Genomic DNA, 17,559 nt, shown 5'->3' with positions numbered 1-17,559 from the left:
AGCATTTAGAGCAAATTTTAATATTTTCAGCCAGTCATGCCAAGGGAATGTGTTGAAAATACACTAATTAGTATTTTCATTTGCCTCTGAAATATTCTTTGGCTTGTTTCAGTCTCATTTCATCCTTTTCCAAATTCTATTTATTATTGTTCGCATGAAAAATCCTTGGAGTCTTTCGACTTGAAAGAAGGAAGAACTAAAAGTTGACATCTGATAAATAATGTTTCTTTTCTCTTGACAGACACTTTAGCACATGAAGTAGTTGTTGTTTTTTTTTTTTTTTTTGTTTGTTTGTTTTTTTTCCCACTGGATGGCATAGCAGCTGGAAATGTATTGAACCTAAAGAAGAACATACAACAGAGTATGAACAGAACTCTCTCTCCCACAGACGCTGAAACACTAGCAGCAATACCTAGCAGACTCAGGGAGTCACAATGGAGTGTGCAATGTGGCAAAATTTGGTTGACTGCAGACAATGTGTGGATGACTCCTGCCGTCTCATTTACTATCTCAGACTGGAGGCAACAGTCCAGCTTGCAGATTCCCATGGGACTCATTCCTCTGGTACCTTCCTCTTTATTCCATTCTGCAGGCATTGAAAGGCATCCAAGGCATTTCTGACTTGAAAATTATGAGGTGCAACATAGCAGATTTTGATGAGGGTGGTCTCTGCTCCATGTACATATTGTCTACCTGATGGAAGGGGCATGTCCATTAGTTCACCTAGAATAATTCTGATCAGCCTCCAGGGTGTCTGGAAATGCTGGATAAATGTCAAAACTTCTCAAATACCTTTCAGACACGATAAAACATCAAGGGAATTAAAACATTTCCAGTGTACTTGCTTGTCCCCATCTTTGATTTCCATATGAAAGCACAAATAGATCAGTGAAAATAGTCAGCAGAGATACCACTGCAGATTGTTTTCACCTTTGCTTACCATCGTGTCATCCCTGCTGCATTCAAGGTATGAGAAAGTTGTGGTTAAGTGAAAAAAATCTGGCTATAGAGAAATATAGAGTCATTTTAATGTGTGGATCCTTCCTTAAAAAAATAGAGAAAACATCTGCTTTGTTATAAAAGGAAAATGAAAAAAAAAAATAGACAGAAAAATTACTTCTATTTTTCTTTCCCTTATTATACAATTATATCAAAAATTAATGATAATTAAGGAAATGCAAGTAATAAACATCAGAACCCAGATATGGGTCTCTAGTACTTTGTCAATTATTTAATTTTGAAGTCAATGTGAATTAGCCATCTTATTTTATATTTGGGGATCTGGACTCCAGCTCTGGTTTTCCTGCCACACCACTGCCTACATTTCACTCTAGCAGACACCTCAGCACCAAACTAGTGGTGAGGCTGGAAATGCTTCACAATCGGTGCCCTGACCTGAAAGTGCAGACCCTAGGTTCCCTCTAATTATCCTCTCCTGTACAAATATCTCTAGCCATCTTCCAAACTCAATCTACTGTGCCTTGAAACTGAACTGTGACATTGAAACCAAAGGTCCAGCTAGTCCACTGTCCTGTGTCTAACAGTGTCCCACAGGAAATGCTTTGAAAATTAGTCTTAGACCAAAGCAAGCATGGAGATAACGCTTACCTTGCCAAACTTTTGCAGCCTAGAGCAGGAGGGGTTGGAAGGGCTTCTTCTGTAGAAGGTTAAAGCTAGAGCATACCGATTAAATTACTCTTTAGGGGTCTGTTCTCCATGAGCTTACCTAGTTTTCTTTTTAACCAAAGTGTACTTTTGCCCTTCACAATGGCCTGTGTTAATGTGTTCCACAATTTATGCTCCCTGTAAGGAAGCATTTCCTTCTGTTTTCTTTGGTCCTTGGGCATGCTAATTTCCTTGGATGTTTCTTATATCTTGTACTATGAGAAATAGCAAAAAATACTTCTAGTTACCTCTTTTTCTGCCACCATAGACAGGTATTTTTCCTGTAGCAACTCCAGCTCCTTCCCCATTATCCCTTTTCCAGGCTGAAAGGAACTATTCCGTATAGTTTCTATCAATATGTCCTATGGTTTTCGTCTTTCTGTCATGACAATTAGAAGACCATCATGCAATGGCCAGATATCACAGACATTCCTTCTTGTACAACAGCAGCTTTTTCTGTAAAACTCATTCATGGAGAGTATCCATAGGAAGGTGTACAGAATGGCTAAAGGAGAAAATATATACAATAGTCCAAGTGGGCCCAGTGGCTATGGAGGTCAGATCCAGATTTTGGGCCATCCTTTCTGCCATAGGTCAAACCCTCCAAGCACTTTACTCTCTCCATGCAGTAAGGAACTTATACTCACCTTTCCACTACATTGCAACATTCCTCTCCTCTGCTGCAACCCCTACATCCTGCACCTTCCAGATGGTGATATCATGAGCACAGAGGGAAAGACATAGACGAAAGTGCAAGAACAACTGCAAGAAAATAGTGAAACAAGTTGTGCATATTGTGAGGATGCTGTTGTCAAGGACATCCAAATACTACTTGAAGGAAGAACTTTTTGTTTCTGACAGCTGAAGACCATGTATATGTATATACATATATATATATATATATATATATTTTTTTTTTTTTTTTTCCCCCAGAGATTGCTCCCTCATAACTTTTTCAGTAGTGACTTGGGAGAATTGGTCCAGTCACATTTCTGTTCAGTGGTCCAAGCTACTCAGGTAGATCTTAGCACTGGGTAATCTTATCAGTATCCAGTAGTTGCTGTTAAAGTTTTCTCAGAAGGAAAGACTGTCATCTCCTGCTCTGTCTGAGTCTGCATACCTCCCCTGCAACTGCAGACCTTAGCTGTGCACCACAGGCTGCTCCTTAAAAAAATATGAATATCATCAGAAGTGCAAACTTTCCAACAGGAACTTTGGATATATCACATGTATAAGGTCTCCATAGGGTCTGGCAAAAATACACTTTTGGTCTGGACTTAGGCAAGTGCCATTAGACCAATGCTGCCCTAGAGCCTAGCTGGGTTTTTCAGATGAGCCATCTGTCAGTGCTGTATAAGTAAAGGACAATGACTTCCAGTAGTTATGTGGCATACACAATTCTTTGAGTGGTGTCCATACAGCGTTATTATATGTACTTTCTCTCTATGGACACAGATGCTAATGTTTATGTTGGCTGGTCTAAATTTTCTACTTCCATTTATCAGGAAGTGAGCACTAAGCTGAATTTAGGAGCAGTTTCAAATTCAGCCAAGGCAGTTTATTTTCCAAAGAAAATACTGTTGACAATAGAAATGGGGTTCAGAGACCTCATCTTGCAAATGCACAGACAGATTCAAAAGTTGCTCCCTATAGTATGGATTAAGTATAATAATTGGCCTCTATATACCATCCTAAAACAGCCTCTGTGAATTTGTGTACATACATTAGATTGTATTTTTTCTGGTGTTTTTTAAAAAAAATTGAGGTGAGAGATTTCAGCAGTTCACAAGGTTTAATGTTGCATGGCACAGTCTGATTTTTGCAGGTTTATATTGGCCAATACTTATTGAATTTTATTGAAGAACTGTATTTTGTTTACATTCTGGTTGGGATTTTGAGATCCCTTCACCAGACACCCACAAATACCTTGCTGCTTCTAAAAGTACAGGTTGTACAAAGAGAAGCAATATGCAGCCTGTCAAAACCACGTTAAAAGGAACAGGCCATTACTGAAACTCAAAAAGATCCAAGGAGCTCCTCAGTCTTGCAACTTCAGTGGCACTGAGGGGTCTGCCCAGCCTTGGTAATTTAGCATAGACTGTAGAAAAAAGAACATTCATGTTTCTGAAGTCTTCAGGAGCACATAACAGCAAGCAAATACAAGGCTCAGGTTAGGGTGAGACACCTCTTTTCTGCAGCAGCAGTGCTTGCTGTACATGCACGCGTGATAACCAACTCACAAAGAATGGCAAAAAGACCATCCAACTTTGGAATTTCTCAAGGAGCAAAAACACAGTAAAGCAACAATAGGAAAAGAGCCTTGAAAACTAGTTCTTATTTCTTAAAATAGATCTCCCCAGTGTGCCCACTCCCCCACCCTCCTCACCACTTTTGGCAGGGAGCTAGCTGTACAAAGTAATTAGGACTTTCATGCTGGGACAAACATGCAGAAATGAAAACATTTTACATTTTTCTTTGCCAGTACGTACATTTCTAAGTAAATATTATTAAAGATACTTGCATGAGCAACAGAGTTCCTTCTCCTGGAAGCCAAACAACTTCTTCTGTTTTTTTTTTCCTGCAGTTAACAAGGTTATGTCTGATCACAGTTATACCAATGGAATAATTATTCCATGATAAAATTATAAGACAAGGCTTCAGTTTACAATTATCCATGAAAGGTGGGAAGGAGGTGATACTGCATAAATTAAAAGCAGTATTTGTCAAATGTCAGTCGCTACAACATATTGCATGGAAGGAAAAACTGGCTTACGCTTTTTTAAAGACTTGACCTTGGCATTTTCATTTCTTAATTTAATATCATTTTCCTTTTGAAATCATAAAAACTGAAAACATAAAAAATACAGTTTTAGAGGGATTTTTGAAGTGGCATATATGGAAAAAATACTTTCCAGAAATAATTTTGCCTGGACAAGGGAATCAAGACCAGTCGCAGTCGGACTTATGCCAAACCCATTCAGAATCATTAGTCTCCTCGAAGGATTTTCTTTTTTTTTCATGTTATAGCGCATTGCAGTCTTCCACTTTAGTTTACTGTTTTTTTTTTTTTTGTAATGGGGAATTGTCCTTATACAGCAGCATCATCAGTTCTACTTTTGTTAATATCAATCTGTATAATAAAAATTTATGTTTATAGAAAATATTTAGACTTCCTCTTCTCTGTTAGGAGAGGAAAATTATATTTTATAATTAGGCAGTGGCAACAAACAAGATGTGTAATTGCGTTATTAGCATGTGTGAATTCAGAATAGGAAGCCCTGTGAAACTTCACTTGGGAAAAAAATGTCCTGGGTTTGCACAGTAGGTGACTGTTAAGTTGCCAGCTGTTGCCGGTCTCAAAATACCAAGACTTGCCATATTCGTTCACTATGGGTCAGACTCATTCCTCAGCAGTGGACACTTAAGCATTAGTTAAATTTCACTGAAGCCTCTGACAGTGAAACATCAGTAATCCCTAGGCCTTTTCCATGTGATCTCCTCATGCATGAACTTCTCTTCCAGATGTGTTTGCATTAAAGAAGACATAAAGGAGGAAAAATTAAAATATAATTAAAAGAAAAGAACATTAAAGAGGTTTTTATTTATGTATCTGTACATATATATGTGTGCATGTATTTATCCACAACACCAGGCAAAACATCAGCTTCACTGCTTTTCACAACTAGTTTTACCAAAGGTGCAAATTCATTAACTCAGAGAGATTAAAATATCTTCCAAAACATGTATTATGGCTGAATTAAATTTTATATCCTTTAATATAGCACCAGAGATTACAGAAAAGGTTCTACTTCATTGTCATAATTTAGTGCTGCACAGCAGAATTATTATTTTGAGCACCTAAGATAAAAACAGTTCCTTCACATTAAAATTCCTGGACATAGCCTCTTACGCAATAATTACACTGAGGTTCAGTGCTTTGGATGCTGCTACCTTGAATAAGCAAACTCAAGTTTGTTTAAGCTCTAGCTTAACCAAATGTGTTTCAGAACATGGTCTGGAACCTGCATAAAAGTGGGTGCTGGTTAACCAGTGTGTACATTTGTAGTATGTGGCAATAGGTGTTACTTTTGTTCAAAAGTCTTTTTGTTTGTTCATTAAAATTTATCAGTTTGTAACTTTGGACATAAATATTCTGAAATTCCCATATTTTCTGACTTGAGAAAGATGCATTTGAAGTCTTCCTCTTAGTGAAGTATTAATAATTAAAAATGTCTGTTTCAGTTAAAACACATGGTTGTTAATAGGATACAGCCATTACTTTAGTTTCTGCATAGCAATGAAGGTGTGAAGCCACCACCCTTAGAGAGTGAATTCATGACCAGCTTGTGTGGTTTGAAACGTGTGATGCTCCCAAAAGGGTCAGTCCTGCCCTCCCTCTGCTCACAAATACCGAGAAAACAGTATTTATTGTGAGATTATTTCTGCACACCCACAGCTGACAAATATGATCTGCCTGGGGTGGCCAGAGCTTTAAGTCTCCAGTGCAAACCCCAGAGTCAAACCAGAACACCAGGAGCTGTGACAAAAACAACCAGTGTGAATTCAGCAGAGAATGAAACAATGGAGAGCCCCCCACCTGATTGCTCAGCACAGCCTGATGGGTAATGATCCAGTGAGTGTTGTGTGAACGGTGTGGGTGGGTAGGTTGCAATCCCTGAACACCAAAGAGTTTTGCTTTGACTGTATCTGCAGTCTTTTGACATGTATGACTAGATGAGCCTCTTTTAGAAGTGCCTGCATCAACACTCAATGTGAGGGAGCTGACAACATGAACACTGCTGGTGGCTCTTGCTTTATGTGCTCCCTTGTAACTTCTCAGCCTGATTTGTAAATCAAGCACCAGCAGTGTGAGATGGCTTCAGGCTCAGTCAGGCCATCTGGCTCTTTTAGAGGCTTCATATAAGTCCTGTATGTCATGCATCAGCTTTGGGCCAGACTTCTGTGTGGAGGTAGCTTCATGTGTAGCATTCAATGTTCCTCTGCTATCTGGTTCACCTAGACACTCTGGGTGCACAGAGAGTATGCTTTGCCCTCAAACCAGCTCTGTGCTTGCAGTTAGCATGTTGGATTCAGGCAGGTGCAGATGGCTTCAGTGTTCAAGGTTAAGCTTAATTTGGTGAATAGTCATGGTGGTTGGTCAAATTTAAGTTTGTGATCCTCAACACAAGCTTGTGGTTGGCTTGCCTGCTAACATTTAGTAGCTGTGTATATGTGCGCACTCATACCCACTACTCACAGGAACAGGTTTAATTTATGACTATGTTGCTCTCTATTTGGACTTCAACATATCTCCTGTGACTGTCTTATCGTGGTGAAAAACATACTTCTGAAGAACTACCACAGGAGGGCTCCCACGTTTAAGCTTTCCAGACATGAATGTCTGTGTGCGTTGGCAATACATGGAAGACACTTTATTTTCCTCACTCTTTGCTTTAGCATCAGTGACACCTTGCTCACACAAGTCAGGGGGCAAACAGTTGTTCCTTGAATGACTCATGGTGGCTACTATGAGCAATTAATGTGCTAGGTCATGCTGAAGCTTGCCCTCTATGTCTTTTCCTCTTCACTATCGTTTTCCTGACCTACAAAATTTCCTGATAATTCCAAGCTTGAAATTCTTGGGAGGTAAGTTGAATGATGTGCTTAAAACACATGATGGAGGCCTGTAAAATGAGTTTGCCTAATTAACTCTTACGGGCTCAAGCAATTTCTCTGCGTCAGGCAAATCAAATACTAGTGCTTTACTGCCTCTGCCTCCCAATCACACAGGACTAACCATGCTGATCACTCTGAAGTGGCTGAATGAAGCAGAAATGAAGCAGGAGTTCCAGAAATGCCATAGCCCTCTCATCTATTCAGTTTTTCCATAGGATTAGAGACCTCAGCCGTGTCAAAGGCTCTGGTCCAGGATCCCCACGGTAAGAGTTAGCTCCACAGAGTGATATCATGAAACAGTTTCTCATCCAAAGATGTAAATACTAAATACCTTATTTGAAAAAGGCCCATTTGTTTAAAGACTAGAAGACAAAAAGTGGAAAAAAGAGATGTGGAATTGTGAACTTTTGCTTTTTTTTAATGAAAACTTCTAGCACATCTTAAAACTTCTAACACAACAGCTTTTTCATTTATTTCTCACTAAGTTTTTCTCTAGACTCAGCAAAACAAGCTCTGTTCATTAATGTAAGCTCATCCCAAGATCTGGTTTTGCCAAGACCTGAGCATTAGAAATCCCCTAAAAATCCTTTCTTTCTCATCAATCCTCCTAGCTGTCCTCTCCCACAACATACACAAGGCACTTCCTTCAGGTTTGTTCTGAGATCAGAGTTTCCTCAGGATGTTCAGCCTCAAAGCTTGAGCAACACTGCAATGTATTAGTCACCTCCGTCACCACAGTTCCCAAATACACCAGCAAGTCAGACTTCCAGCTGATGCAATTCATCAGCATTACCTTGTCAAGTTTCACTGGAGACCTGACCCATGGCCTCCACCGCAGCAAGTGACTACACCCTAGACACTCACTGTTCTCTCTCATAACTTTAGAGGTACCATGACCAAAACAAAAGTGTGGGAAACTCATCCATTATGTTTAGGGTCATCTGAATATGATTTTTTTTTTCTCAGAGTCAGAGACAGGTAACATGAAGTGGACCAAGTATGGTTATTATTGAGATTTGTAGAAATGTGAATAAAATAGTAGTATTTTATAGGAATATCTATTTGCCTCTTGCATCCCTCATTACCTAGTGATAACATAAGCATGTGCACAAAAGGTCAACCCAGGGAGTATATGCCAAATAATACTATTTACTTTATCATAATAATGAGTGAGAGCTCTGCATTAGATGTAATTCATCCAAGAGGAATTATTTATTTTTCTTCTGTCTTCTCTGGATTTCCAGATTTTGAATGACACTTGCAACAGGACAGTTTGTTAGGCAGATCTGTGGTTTCATGAAATCAGGCAGCTCATACTCCTCACAGCACAGGCTAAAGGGTAAGAATTGTATGTGTTTCTTACACAGTGACAGTACTCACATTCCTCTAAGTAACAACATATTCACATTCACAGCACATACCAAAAGATAATTCTAAAGCTGTGGTAAAATAATATCTAACCTCATTGTCACCTAAATCAGTACAAGTGAAGAGTGAAATCAGGACAGATGCATCAAGGTATATCTAGTATGAGTCAAGTAGGAATCATGTCCTTAAAAATGTCCTTCTAATCAGCTTCCTAATCAAAGCTCAGCTGTGTTTTCTGCTCCTGTTTTCCTCACTGGATGTGCAAGTTAATGTATTTCTAAATAATTTTTCGGAGAAGTTTTGTTTTGTTTTCCACTTTCACAGAATGGTTGAATGGATTTTCCTCAGACTTTCTCCCAGGAGCTACTGGCTGAGCTCAGTGATGGAAAATTTCAACCTAGAAAGTAGAACCTTTCAGAAACTCAGGAGCAAGGGAAAACACTGGACTTGGAGCAAAAACTGTTTTGCAGCCTTAACTACAATATTACGTCAGCAGCCATGTGGATACTATGATACAAACATAGAATTTACACATGCAATTTTTGAAGCTGAGGCAATCAGTGTTAGTTATTCTATTGACGAGCAACACAAGAGAAAAAACACAAGATACACACAGCTGGGATGTACTACTGGCCTGATTTGACTCGCCAAGCTTTCTCAGGAAATGCTTGAGCATGTTTCATTCAGTAGGTGCAGCCAGCATGCCTGGACACAGCACACCTCTTCTGTTTGATGTGGTTTCATAGGGCTTGCACATCCTTTGTATCACAAAGGCCTGTGGGTGCTCAGGGCAAAATGAAATTGGCTGACAATTAAATGGCAAGCACATGCAGTAGCACCCTTAAAAAGTCCTCTGATACTATAGGAACATACATATCAGGACCCCAATGACAAACCAATTTCTCACAGTTCTTGGCCCTCTGTGACTGCATGACGGCACAAAGTGAGAAAGAGCAAGTCGAAGGCAAGAAACTTCATAAACACTCATGGGATTTATAACATTTCTCTGCAGGAACAACATCATTTTCTGTATGAGAATGAGGAGATATCTAGCATTCAGGGGCAGGCAGCAAACTCATTGGGAGACCTCCTAGTTGCACGACACAGCCTTTCTGTTTTGTTTTTCACCATCTATGAAACACTTCTGTGTTCTGTTTTTCACCATCTATGAAACACTTCTGTTGATATGTAAGACAAGGCTTGCTAACATAGCCTTAGCAATTTCATTGAAGCTCACACTGAGCACCTACACTGGTTTATATGAAAGAACTCTTTAGAATAATTGTGCAAGAATAAGTTCCCACAGAGTAGTAATTACTGTGTCCTCCCAAGCCTTCTGCCAATTATTGCTCCCTTAGAGCACCAGCAGCAGCTCAGGAGAAACCAATTTACTGCTGATGAAGTTTGCAGCAGGAAAAATAGCTAACCTAAACAGAAGCAACCGAAAGGTGGGCTCTGGTCTCCACAGCAGCCAGAACTCCTGTGCTAGCTTACAGCTGGGACCAGAAGAGTACATTAAAAAGAGCAGAATATTCAGCCATTCATTCGAGGAAAGAAGAGGAATTAATTCTTACATAAAGGTTAACATCAGTAGTCAAAGAAAAGAAAATGTATGCTCACTACTGTAGCTGCCGGTGGTTGCTCTTTCTTTCTCGTTTCCATTAGAGGGTGCTCTTGTTTCAAAAAAATCCCCAACCCAGGGTTTCTGCAATCAAAGAGGTGTCTTTAAAGCAGGTCTTCAAGTTAGGTGGTCCAGTCCAGTTACTAAATGCTAAGCAAGGTAGGAGACAGCATGATTAAACAAGATAGCATTACTTATTTTCCCTGCTGTACAAGTCAGGAGCACTACAGACATTAAAGATCAAGAGGCAGCAGCTGTGTAGAAAATGTTCTCCTTGGAGTCTCTCATTACACAGACCCTATACAGAGCCTCACCAACATGCTAAAAGCACTTTTCACAGTTTCATTCTTTCTCTCTTTTAAAAGAGAAGAGGCAAAAGGACTGTTTACTTTTACATTTTAAAGTCCATTTATATAAAAGCCTTCCACTTTGTACAGAAGATTGGAAAGAAACTGAATTTGATATTTGTAAGACTTTACAAATAGGTGCATTTTAAACAACCCAGATAAAGCACAAACAAGCACAGGACAGATTTTCCCACTGACACATTGGCTATGGTGACTCAATGCAAGCTATACTCTGCTGGAAGAAGAGATGCTTGATCTCCTCAGCTGTCCCTTCCAATAAACCCTCTAAGACACACCCTTCCCACAGAATCTTTTGTCTAGAAGGCAGCAGGACATTACTTGGGGGAGATGCCAGCACTTGTGCAAAAGGCATAACATAGCCACTTTCCATTCCTCTTTTCAATTACATTCTTCCCTTCACTGTTTCTGTAGATTATGTATATCAAGTGCCCTCAACTGTCCTCAATAGTTGGCCTTCCTCTTGGTCCCAGGACCTGGTGCCACAAAGCCTGTAGGCCAATTCCACCCTGGTTATCTGTATGAATGCATTTTTTAAGTGCTCAAACTTGGATGATTTTGAAAGAAGATAGCAACAATAACAACAGGTTCCTGGAAGTACAGTGTTGGCTAAGCACTGTCAATATTTGAGAATCTTACAGCTAAACATGTCTGCATCTGCTTCAGAGAAGAGACAGTTGACCCTTCAGGCATTATGGAAGGTCCCTGCCTGCCCAAGATCCAGCTGCAGACTAAGGAGAAACAAAACTCTCCCACCACTTCAGTTGCAGGCTGCTTCATTTACAACTGACACTCCTGGCTATGACTTCTACTAGCGTTTAACAGCAGCTGTGCCCCCAGCTGGGAACTTTCACTTTCTATTTTTAAAATCAGTGAAATCAGGAGCATATGTGGCCTATAATTTACCATGTATTTTTAATAAGAAAAACCACTCAGCGGTGTATCAGACTGTAATTCTACTCTGGAGATGCTTTACTCCATAGGAGATCCTTTATCAGAGCTTAATATACTTGATTATATTGGGTGTGTGACATTCTCCGCAATTTGCTATCATCAAGGGTGCAGTATATCACACAAAAACCTATGCCATACAGTGTTTGTTCCCCACCATCAGGCTCAGAAGCAAATAAGTGACAATAGTTTCTCACTTGGGTGCATAATTGGAAGTTGTGCATGACGGCCAGTTACCTCAAAGGTACCTTATTCCTGTGTTATGACAATAGTTAGTGAATATAATATATTTGGATTCATAGCACATTTGTGCATGTAAATGATTTGTGCATTTAAGTGCACATATATTTTAAGAAAAACTGTATTTTCAGCTAGAAGACAAAACTAAATAGGAGAATGAGGAAGAGTAATAATTTAGGTGGCATCTCTTTAGGAGTGAGAAGAAAGTGGAGATGGACGGCAAAGGAGTAATGTTATATGATTTTTCCTGGCATAAACAAGAAAACAAGTATTTGGGAATCATAAAGTCAATTAATATTGTTCTGGTTTTCCCTTTGCCCCTTAAAATCAAGACCACTTTTCCTCATTTCAGTAGTCATCTAAGCTAAATGCTTAATAATAGCCTAATCTGGATATTCATCAGAACTAAACCTACCCCTGACTTAGGCTGCTCCAATCTTTGCATTGAAAAGTTTTAGGATTTTTTTTTTCTTGAAGTTAGGAAAATCATACAGATATATATAGCTATTAAGAAATGCTAGGATGGTAAATCACACAGTTTTTGAAAGTAAGATCTTGAAAGAAACATGACAGTTTCAAAACGTGCTTTTCAAGAACCTTTACATAAGCAGATAGGTAACTAACTATACAACAACCTTTCTGGTGTTCCCATGCATGTAAAGATTTTGTGGGGTTTTTTTGCCAAAGGACCATTTTATGTCAATTTCTTTCTATGTGTGAGCTTAAAAGGCCACCCAGAGCTTTCTACATTCTGTCCTATGAATGCTTAGAAGGTCTAAGTAGGTTTATGACATTCTGTTTATGAATTATCTCTGACTTTCAAAGAGTACTTATTTCTCATTCATTTTACCTCAGTATGATCCGGTGGAATCAGGTAACCCTTCAAGGTTTCCTTCAGGGACTATCCATCCTCCTTTGAAGTGCCAACACAGAGAAATCATATATTCCTGAGATGCCTCTGAAATGCAAAGGCTCTTGCACAGGCTTCTCTGACATTCACTCTGTATTTGCTGTTGGACTAAGCTGTCAGCCTAACAGGCTTTCCTCTTCCTGGAGATATGTAGACTAAAACCTTGCTAGGCCTCTGTCACTGGTGTAGCTGCTGGTTGCTTTATTATCACTAATAAAATGAAGCTCAGCTACAGTTGGTAGTGATCTACTTTAATTACCAATGGAGTTTATATTAAGTTTCTCAGTAATGTTTATATTACACTACTACACTATATTATAGTTGCTGCTGCCTGGGATGGAGAATGGAGAAAAGGGTAGAAAAATCCTGCCTTCCTATCCCCGTAGAAGTTGTTACTTGTCATATCCCATTTATAATCTCATATACTACATTGCAAGTGACAAGAATAATTGTTCAGAATGTTCATTTTAGGACCTTAAAATATAAGGATCTGCAAGACAATTGCTTTCACTTAGTATCTTGAGAATGAAAGAAATGAACAATGAGCTCTGTTCTCAGGACTAGGATGTTCTAGTAGGACAGCTGAGGGAAGCTTGCTGAGCTGCTGCCTAGATCATAGGTATAAAGAGAAGCCAGCATCTAAGACAGAAAAGCCAGAACCTTTCAACACCTCTAAATTCATGTGAAATAAAATGATGTCAAATACAAAAGCCTGTTGGCAAACACCAGGAATGGAACAAACCCAATGAGAACCATGTGGACAAAGTTACTCAGCTGAACACCCCTAGACCTTGGAGCCAGAATTGTTTCCCTAGTACAATCTTCCTTGCTGTGAAGCTTCTATGAATGCAATTACTGACTGGCTTAACCTAAAGGTCAACTAGCGTGAAATAAACAAATCCTCACAGCATCTTATTTGGCTTCTGCTCAGTCATCAAGTTCTGTTTGTCTCTTATTTACTCTCAAACCATTTCCGACTTCACTGCCTTGGGATTTTTTGTTAGTGGTTTTACCTTTCATACTCAGCCAGTTATCTGTAAAACTCACCACTAATAACTATCACTGTTTAGGGTGACATTTGTTTTCAAGGGCAGCGCTCATCATCCACAGCCATCTCATCAGCTGAACTTAGTATACAAGGCTCTGGAGAACCAAGCAAATGCTTCAGCTTTTACATTGCTAAACCGTTCTCCTCTAACACTATCTGATGCAGATAAAATTGACTCACTTAAAAGATTGAACTGGAAACTGAGAAGTAACTTGGCTAATAATGTTCCATACTTGAATCTGCTTTCGCAGTGAGATAGATAAGATTACTTAATAGGGCTTTTCCATCTCTGGTTTCTAAATTCCCCTTTGATTTCAGGAAATAGTGAGACAATAAGTTAGCAGATATTTATGCTTGTCTGTTTTGTTGGCTCCTTTACTTTTTCTGTATCTCCTGATTACACTGGGGATAAAAGAAAACCCCCCAAACTTATGATGCAAGTAGGGAGACACAGAGATCAAAACCAAATGAGTCTAAAAAAAAAAAATTCTTATGACACAGTTCAGAAGGTAATGACTTCTGAGCTGCTCTTCAGGTTGTCTGGGGGATTTGGCTCAAAAATTATTTCTTTTTCCTGAACCAGACGCATGGTTCAGAAACAGAGTTTTCATCCATACCAAACACCTTCCATATCAAGACAGTAAATTGACTGGTTTTCAGACCACAAAGGCAGCATCCCGCTCATATCTGGACACACATGGGGGTTGCCTGATTTTTGTTAGTTAGAACAGGAAAGTAAAGGATTAACAGTTGGAGTAACAGTTAGTCAAAATCCTGGCGTAGTTTGTGTACAGAGATACACACAACCTTGCCAATGCATGAGAAGCTTTCTTGCCATGTTTCAAGCCTGAAGCTTTCCTACGCAGAGGTTACTGACTGGTTTAATTTCTCTGACAACCACAAACCTCCTAGGAGCTAGGAAAAAAGCAACTTAGTTATTTTCACTTTTTGACCTGAGGTAGAAGTTCAGCTCATGTGTCTGCCATTGAATCAGTCTCAAAACAGCCATCTTCAGTGTCTCATTTATAGTGACATTCCAAGAACAACAATAAAAAAAAAAGACAAAAGAACCCACTCATCTCATAAAACATAACTTTCAGGTCATTAAACCCTACGATAAGACAGAGAAAAACGGATCAAGGTTGAATATTGGGACAGAGGCTTGCAAATGTCAGAACTGCTAGTACAAAAGAAAGAAAGCAGATCAATGCATGCCTTTCTTATCTCCTCCTATGCCAGGGGAGGCTACCACTCTGATGAAGCAGTGGAAATGCAGAGGTATTGAAAAGACTAAGCAAAACAGTGAATGTGGATGTCAGTAGCAGGCAGAGGGGTACATGGCAGAAGGTACCAAGCCACTCCTGTCAAGCTGGCGCTTGCATATGGCACAAAGCCTTTCTGTGATACTAGATCAGGTCCAGAAGTACAGTTCAGCAGCCCTACCTCTCCTGCTCATTCCATGGTGCAGTGAAAATAAAACCATTGTACCACTGAGGCTGAAATGCTGAGTCGTTATTTTTCTTTCATAATGTCCGTTTCCAAGCTGTCTGTGTTTCTGTGCCAGGGATAATGTGGGTAACCTTCACTGTGAAACACTGGCAGTGGGCGGTTTTCTAGGAGGCTTCTCTGCTCATTGGGAAAGAGAAAATACCTCCTTCACACCACCATGTATGCGCTACCGGAGGAACAAAGAACAGAGCAGTGCCTTCTCCAGACATACACTTGCCAGGTCAGTCCTTTAAATGGTCTGCAAGTCCCTGGGAACACCTGAGCCATTACTTGAACTCCATATGTGTCATAGCTTACAAGACGCATGCATGCATGGATATACCGTCCCCCCACCAAGACTGTGTGCCTGCAGCCTCTTCTGACCCCCATCCCAGGAGGAAACTGCTCCTGGGCTGCATGTTCAGCAAGAGCCACAGACAACATAGCATGACTTCATCAGGGAGAACAAACAATGTCACCAACTGGTTGTAAACTGTGAAACCAGAAAGTAATATCCCTCTTTCTCCACATTAACACTGCCACCCCTGGCTCTGACAATGGTATCACCTGCTCAGAAGCCAGTTGGGAGCTCTGCAAAACAGACATCTGCCTCTCACAACAGAGGCTGAGGAGCGAGGGAGATGTTCTGCGTTAAGCCTGTTTAGAAAGATTACAGAGTAAGGAATATTAGGATATTTTGTTTCCCATCTCCCTCTCTGCAAGTAAATGAGATTTAAATGATTCCTGAGAGGAGACAGCGGATCTCAAGTTAAGCAACTTCCAGAAAATAAGCAAGCAAACCCCCTCCCCCACCTGCCTCCCCAAGTCTGCCTGTTTATGTAAATTTTCAGGAATTATCATTTTAAGAGATAAAGAGGAGAGAAGAAACAGAGAATATGATTGTGCCTTGCAGCCAATTTGAGAGGGGAGCTGAGCTGGGTTTGGCATAATGCCAATTTGCTGGCTCAAATTTCACCTGTAAAAGCCTTGTAGACATTAAAAAAGCATTCATTATCCACCCAGACACAAAAAACTCATTATGCTCTATTTTTCCAATCCTGCTAACTATGCATGAACTGTTCCTGCTGAAGGACAGTATTACATGCTTCCTTCAGATTACTTGCCGATCACAGCAGCTCATGGGGTTTTGTTTTTAACGAGATGGAAGGTCCTTTGACTGGACTTCTCCTAGATAACCATGGACCTAGATGTGGATTCTTGGTTCCTCTTTAAAGAGCTTAGCTACAAGCATGACCCCAACGCCTACTCATCTCTCCTGCTTCTTGGGACATTCACACACAACAGTAAAGTGACTTGTTGTTTGTAGCCATATGAGTTCTACTGGAACCCAATAGCCCCTGAGTGAGGCGTTTTCCATAATTTCTGTGTATAACAAACCTCATACTGACAATCAAAGGATACTGAAGTATTTAGGCGTTTTGTTACAAATTTACTTTCTGCATGCTACAGATAGGTCTATCTTGAATTTAATTATGAATGTAGAAATCCCTATTAAAAGGCTTAGCTGAACCCCGCAACTGGATTTATTTCAGTTCTACATATAATTTTATTAGCACTTTGGTTTGAAGAGGAAATGTGTTGTAGCTATCCTTAGCTATGACATCACAGCTGCTAGCACAGCAATAACATCTAAGCACCACAGTTAGTGCTTTTCCCTAAGCAAAGGCAACTGTTGTATCTGGTGGTCAGATGCTAAGATAAACTTTGGAAGTTAATTAGCAGGCTGCATTGCACAGGTGCTATGCTGGATGTGCTCCCTGCCAGTTACTCACAGGCTTAAATCAGTATCCTTGACATCTGAAGACAGCAAGTCCATCAGATTACCCAAAGGAGTTCATATGCAGAACCTTATCTCAACTAACACCTGGTTTTGATTCAGTCAGATGACTAGTAAGAAATTTCCACCCAAGTTACACTATTGCAAAATGCCACCAGTTGTTCTGTGTTTGCTGTACAAAACCCTTACAACCAGAGCCACATTAGGAGAGGAGGAAGTGTGGGGTGTATGGCAATGAATTTGCTCTGGGGGCTGAGTTCCCAAAGAACTGTCACATTCTTATTCTGCAAGCAGCCAAATCCCTCCTCCTGCTCATGTATATATGTGACAGCTGCTGCCTGCTCTGATACCCTTGCTCTAAGGCATGTTACACCTTTTTCCTCAAGATCCAAAGGCAATTTTGGACCACATATTTTTCTATGAAAGGTT

Source organism: Patagioenas fasciata, chromosome 1 (genome assembly GCF_037038585.1).
Source record: "Patagioenas fasciata isolate bPatFas1 chromosome 1, bPatFas1.hap1, whole genome shotgun sequence".
Classification (NCBI taxonomy): Eukaryota; Metazoa; Chordata; class Aves; order Columbiformes; family Columbidae; genus Patagioenas; species Patagioenas fasciata.
The sequence above is the reverse complement of the archived record's forward strand: the minus strand, read 5'-3'. Positions refer to the sequence as shown.